Source organism: Somniosus microcephalus, chromosome 28 (genome assembly GCF_052327205.1).
Source record: "Somniosus microcephalus isolate GS21.2 chromosome 28, FLI_Smic_1.0, whole genome shotgun sequence".
Classification (NCBI taxonomy): domain Eukaryota; kingdom Metazoa; phylum Chordata; class Chondrichthyes; order Squaliformes; family Somniosidae; genus Somniosus; species Somniosus microcephalus.
In genome coordinates this window covers 12,315,248-12,321,299 of record NC_141014.1, presented here as the reverse complement: position 1 = coordinate 12,321,299, position 6,052 = coordinate 12,315,248, and the positions used below count along the sequence as shown (strand labels likewise).

At 48.9% G+C, this 6,052-nt stretch overlaps 1 non-coding gene across 1 annotated transcript; it reads left to right on the top strand.

Moving 5' to 3' along the window:
- Window positions 1-1,390: 1,390 nt before the first annotated feature.
- On the top strand, window positions 1,391-1,463 carry trnar-ccu (transfer RNA arginine (anticodon CCU)). Its single transcript has one exon. It is a non-coding gene; the product is annotated as a tRNA-Arg (tRNA).
- Window positions 1,464-6,052: the final 4,589 nt, after the last annotated feature.

Below are 6,052 nucleotides of genomic sequence, written 5' to 3'. Positions count from 1 at the left end.
TAGGGGGGAAATAAAAAGAAACGGAGGATAAGGGCGGTGAACTCGACCACGGTCGGGGGAAAGGAGCCGGACAGAAGTCGGGGCCAGTGACGCTGAGACTGGGGCACAGTCTCAGCGTCACTGGCCCCGACTTCTGTCCGGCTCCTTTCCCCCGACCGTGGTCGAGTTCACCGCCCTTATCCTCCGTTTCTTTTTATTTCCCCCCTACTCACAGTCAACGTGGCCGACTTGCTTCTCGTGGCTGATCGGCTCACTCACCACCGTGACAGAAGGGACGATCACTGCCTGTTGCTGATGGAAGGCTTCATGTCTGAATTCTTCCTTCTTCCTTGCTCTGCAGACTCGAGTCTTCTCTCAGCAGAACGACGAGGGCGGATGCCTCTTCTCGACGCTCGTTAACTGCTTCGGATGTATCGCTGCCGCAGGGTAAGATCGAACTCGTCGCCACTGTAAAGTCTGTGTGTTATATGGCGAATTAATACACAGACTACAAGAGTAACTTTAACAGGACTTTACTATTCGAAGGTCAGGGCGAATCTGCCCAATAAATCCTTACACAGCACTTATATACCGGTGTGGTCACCACCGGTATTACAGTATACAGTAGCCAAGATAAAGTAGTGCAACCCTTAAAATAGTTCTCTTAAAGGTGGAACGTTACATACACTACAGCCACCATAAGATCTGGAAACAGCCAAGAAATGGATGTCGGCCCAGGAGAGGGAATTTCTGGTCAGAACCCAGACAGCAGCAAAATAAACCAGTGGGACAGTCACAGACTCAGCAGGTAACAGCAGTGATGGGGGATGGGCTGTAAACTGGACAAAGTTACCTTCAAACTGCAGCAACTGAATAGAAGATCAGAGTCACAGCAGCTGAGTCTTACAGTGTATTCCAGTGGAGTCCAGTGGAGTGGTGTAGTATTGATGGGAGAGAAGGCCAGGAATTGGGAATCAAATTTGAGCAAAGTTCCAGGGCTCACTGATGAAAACAAAGAGCGGGCAGGGTAGGGGAATGGGCAGTGGGCACGGTATCTCCCTAAACATCTCCGCCTCGCTGCCTCTCTCTCCTCCTTTAAATGTTCCTTAAAACCTACCTCTTTGACCAAGGTTTAGGACTCCTGTCCTAATATCTCCTTATGTGGCTCGGTGTCAAATTCTGTTTGATAATCACTCCTGTGAAGCACCTTGGGATATTTTACTATGTTAACGGCGCTATATAAATGCAAGTTGTTGTTGTAGGTGGCTCTGGTACGGCGCGAGCAGTGACAGATATGATGGGTGAAAATAGCTTCCATCTCTGCTGAACCTTCAAAGACTCTGAAAATGTGAGGCAGATGTCACATTTCGGAGCGGCCAATTGTCCTCAGGCAGGTTACATTGTGTATTCAGCCCCAGTGGCCTAATGGATAAGGCACTGGCCTCCTAAGCCAGGGATTGTGGGTTCGAGTCCCATCTGGGGTGATGTGTTTTTAATGATTGACACAACAGCAGTTTAGACGGGGCAAGTGGTGAAAGGTGCTGCCAGGCGGGGAGGCTGCATTAAGGAGGATTGTATTATCACCTGTAGCCAAGATTCCATCAAGGCCGTAAGGTCAATGCAATCATCCACAATAAGGAGGGAGAGAGAAGACAGGCCAGTTAGCCTGACATCAGTCATCGGGAAAATGTTGGAATCCATTATTAAGGAAGTGGTAACAATGCACTCAGAAAATCATATGATTAGGTTTTTGTGAAAGGGAAATTGTGTTTAACAAATTTATTGGAGTATTTTGAGGATGTAACTAGCAGGGTAGATTAATGGGAAACAGTGGATGTTGTATATTTGGATTTCCAAAAGGCATTCAATAAGGTGCCATGTAAAAGGTTTTATTTTTATTTGTTCCTGGGATGTGGGCGTCGCTGGCAAGGCCAGCATTTATTGCCCATCCCTAATTGCCCTTGAGAAGGTGGTGGTGAGCCACTGCCCTGAGGAACTCCTGCAGTGATGTCCTGGGGCTGAGGTGATTGACCTCCAACATCCACAATGCTACGCAAGATAAGGTATCCTGGGGTTGGGGTAATATATTAGCATGGATAGAGGAGTGGCTAACAGACAGAAAACAGCGGGTAGGGATAAACGGGTCATTTTCCGATTGGCAGGCTGTAACTAGTGGGGTGCTTGGGCCTCAGCTATTTACAATCTATATTAATGACTTAGATGAAGGGGCCGAGGACAATCTATCCAGATTTGCTGACGATACAAATCTAGGTGGAAAAGTAAGCTGTGAGGAGGACACAAAGAGCCTGCAAAGGGATCTAGACAGATTAAGTGAGTGGACAATAAGGTGGCAAATAGAGAATAATGTGAGGAAAGGTGAGGTTATTCACTTTGTTAGGAAGTATAGAAAAGCAGAATATTTTTTAAATGGTAAGAAACTATTAAATGTTGGTGTTCAGAGAGATTTCGGTGTCCTCGTAAAGGAAACACAGACAGTTAGCATGCAGGTACAGCAAGCAATTAGAAATGGGAATAGCATTGTAATGAAATCTGTTTGTCTTGATCCTGTATTCGTTTTGCACTCATGTATATTACCCTCCCCCACTGTGTATAGTTTCACTTCCTCTTTCCCGACTAACCTGGGAGGTTCCAGGTCTTGGCTCTTGGCTCCGCCCCTGAATTCTCTTACATAAACATCCCAGGATCTGTATGACTCATTCCTGTGAACCCGTCGGCGTATTGAGATGTTAGCTCTGATCTTAGTGATTAAAAGCCAACTTGTTTAAGTCTATAACTTCTTGTTTTGTGGTTATTGAAGGCCCATCAATTTTAATCACTAAGATAATCACCATGCTACTTCTGCGGCCAGGCCAAGCACCCCAGACAACGATGCCCAGCGAAGGACGCTACATGCTTGAAATGTAAGAAAAAGGGGCATTTTAGCAAAGTCTGCAGGGGGAATCCGATTTCCAACTCCGTCACCGCCTCGTGCGTGCCATGCGGGCCGCCATCTTGGGATCCGCCATCTTTTCCCGACTCATCGGCTGCCCAGGGCCCAACAGTGGCTTCGATCACGGTGGATCAATCCAGGCCACACCCGTTGACAAAATCCATGATGGACATACAGGTAAACGGGAATTTAAGGAAATGTTTAATTGACTGTGGGAGTACCGAGAGTTTTGTCCACCCTAGCCTGGTACAGCGGCACTCATTAACGGTAACCCCTACACGGAGCAGAATTGCTATGGCTGCTAAGTCCCACACTTCAGACATTTTGGGCTACTGTGTGGTAACACTGACTGTAAAAGGCACGGACTACAAGGATTTTAAACTCCTCGTGATGCCAGAACTCTGTGTTAATGTAATCTTGGGCCTGGGCTTCCAGTGCCACCATGAAAGTGTCACGCTAGCATATGGCGGGTCCCAGCCGCCACTCACAGTCTGTGGCCTATCAATCTTAAAAATCAGCCCGCCCTCTTTATTCGCTAATCTCGCTCCGAACTGTAGGCCCATAGCGACCAAAAGTAGACGGTATAGTCTGGAAGACAGACACTTTATCAAGGCGGAAGTGGACAGACTCCTGCGGGAAGGCATTATTGAATGCAGTACCAGCCCGTGGCGTGCCCAAGTAGTCATAGTTAAAAATAGCGAAAAGAAATGGATGGTAATTGACTACAGCCAGACTGTTAATATTTATACCCAGCTGGACGCCTACCCTTTACCCCGCATATCAGAAATGGTCAACCAGATTGCGCAATACCGAGTCTTCTCGACTATCGACCTCAAATCCGCGTATCACCAGCTCCCCATTAGAACGGAGGACCGCCCATACACTGCCTTCAAGGCGAACGGGCGCCTCTACCATTTTCTCAGAGTGCCCTTCGGGGTAACAAATGGGGTCTCAGTCTTCCAACGTGAGATGGACCGCATGGTTGACGAGAATAAACTACAAGCTACCTACCCCTATCTGGACAATGTCACTATCTGCGGGCACAACCAGCAAGACCACGATCGAAATCTTGCGAGTTTTTTAAAAACTGCCCTAAAGCTGAATCTAACCTACAACGAAGACAAATGTGTCTTCAACACAGCCCGTCTCTGTATCCTCGGCTGTGTGGTGGAAGATGGGGTAATTGGACCGGACCCTGACCGATTACGCCCCCTAAAGGAACTGCCCCTGCCACACAATCCCAAAGCTTTAAAAAGGTGCCTGGGATTTTTTTCGGATTATGCCCAATGGGTGCCCAATTACTCTGATAAGGCCCGACCCCTCATTAAATCGACGTCCTTCCCACTATCAGCTGAAGCTCGGGAGGCTTTCACTAGTATTAAACAGGACATTGAAAGGGCTGCAGTGTGTGCAGTGGACGAATGCATTCCCTTTCAAGTTGAAAGCGATGCATCAGACTTTGCCTTAGCTGCGACCCTCAATCAGGCTGGGAGACCTGTGGCCTTCTTCTCCCGAACCCTTCAGGGACCTGAAATCAGGCACTCTTCTGTCGAGAAGGAGGCACAGGCTATAGTGGAGGCAGTGCGGCACTGGAGACACTACCTAGCCGGCAAACGTTTCACCCTGCTCACCGACCAGCGGTCGGTGGCTTTCATGTTTAATAACAAACAAAGGGGGAAAATCAAGAATGACAAAATACTCAGGTGGAGGATCGAACTATCCACGTTTGACTATGATATTATGTACAGGCCGGGAGTCCTTAATGAACCCCCAGACGCCCTATCGCGGGGAATGTGTGCCAGCATTCATACGGACAAATTACAGGGTCTCCACAACGACCTCTGTCACCCAGGGGTCACCCGACTATACCATTTTATAAAGTCCCGCAATCTGCCCCACTCCATCGAGGAGGTCAGGGCAATGACCAGAGCCTGCCGCATCTGTGCAGAATGCAAGCCTCGTTTCTACAGGCCTGACCGTGCACACCTTATCAAAGCCACACGGCCATTCGAGCGCCTAAGTCTGGACTTCAAGGGACCCCTTCCCTCTGCCGACCGTAACGTATACTTCCTCAATATCATTGATGAATATTCCCGCTTCCCCTTCGCCATTCCCTGCCCAGACATGACCAGTGCCACGGTCATCAAGTGTCTCTGTAATCTATTCTGCATGTTTGGCATGCCGAATTACATACACAGCGATAGGGGGACGTCATTCATGAGAGACGAGCTGCACCAGTTCTTGCTCTCGAAGGGAATAGCCACTAGCAGAACCACTAGCTACAACCCCCGGGGTAATGGGCAAGTGGAAAGGGAGAATGCGACTGTTTGGAAGGCTGTCACGTTAGCCTTAAAGTCAAAAGGCCTTCCGACCTCCCGCTGGCAGGAAGTCCTCCCAGACGTGCTCCACTCCATAAGGTCTCTGTTATGTACTGCCACTAACGCTACCCCTCACGAAAAGATGTTCGTTTTCCCCCGGAAATCCACCTCGGGCATATCTCTACCCACGCGGCTGACGTCTCCGGGGACAGTACTATTGCGGAAGCACGTGAGAGGCCATAAAACGGACCCCCTTGTGGAAAAGGTACAGCTCCTCCATGCAAACCCTCAGTACGCCTATATCGAATACTCTGACAGGCGAGAGGACACTGTTTCCATAAAAGACCTCGCTCCCTCGGGGAGCGGAGAGAACGATGGGAGACTACCCGATGAAGACCGACACTACAAAGAGACAGGACGCCCAGAGGTATCAATACCCAACTTTAACCTGGAGGACACTGCAGATAACCTGCAAGACACTGCAGAGGCCCGGACAGCGGAGGAACCAGAATCCACTCCGCTAGAGGCACCCCAACCGGCTTTGCGCCGATCACTGAGAACTGCAAAACCTCCTGACAGACTCACTTATACCAACTTTTAAGAAACATCACCCCGATGGACTAAGTCTATAGAAGGGGTGAATGTAATGAAATCTGTTTGTCTTGATCCTGTATTCATTTTGCACTCATGTATATTACCCTCCCCCACTGTGTATAGTTTCACTTCCTCTTTCCCGACTAATCTGGGAGGTTCCAGGTCTTGGCTCTTGGCTCCGCCCCTGACTTCTCTTACATAAAGATCCCAG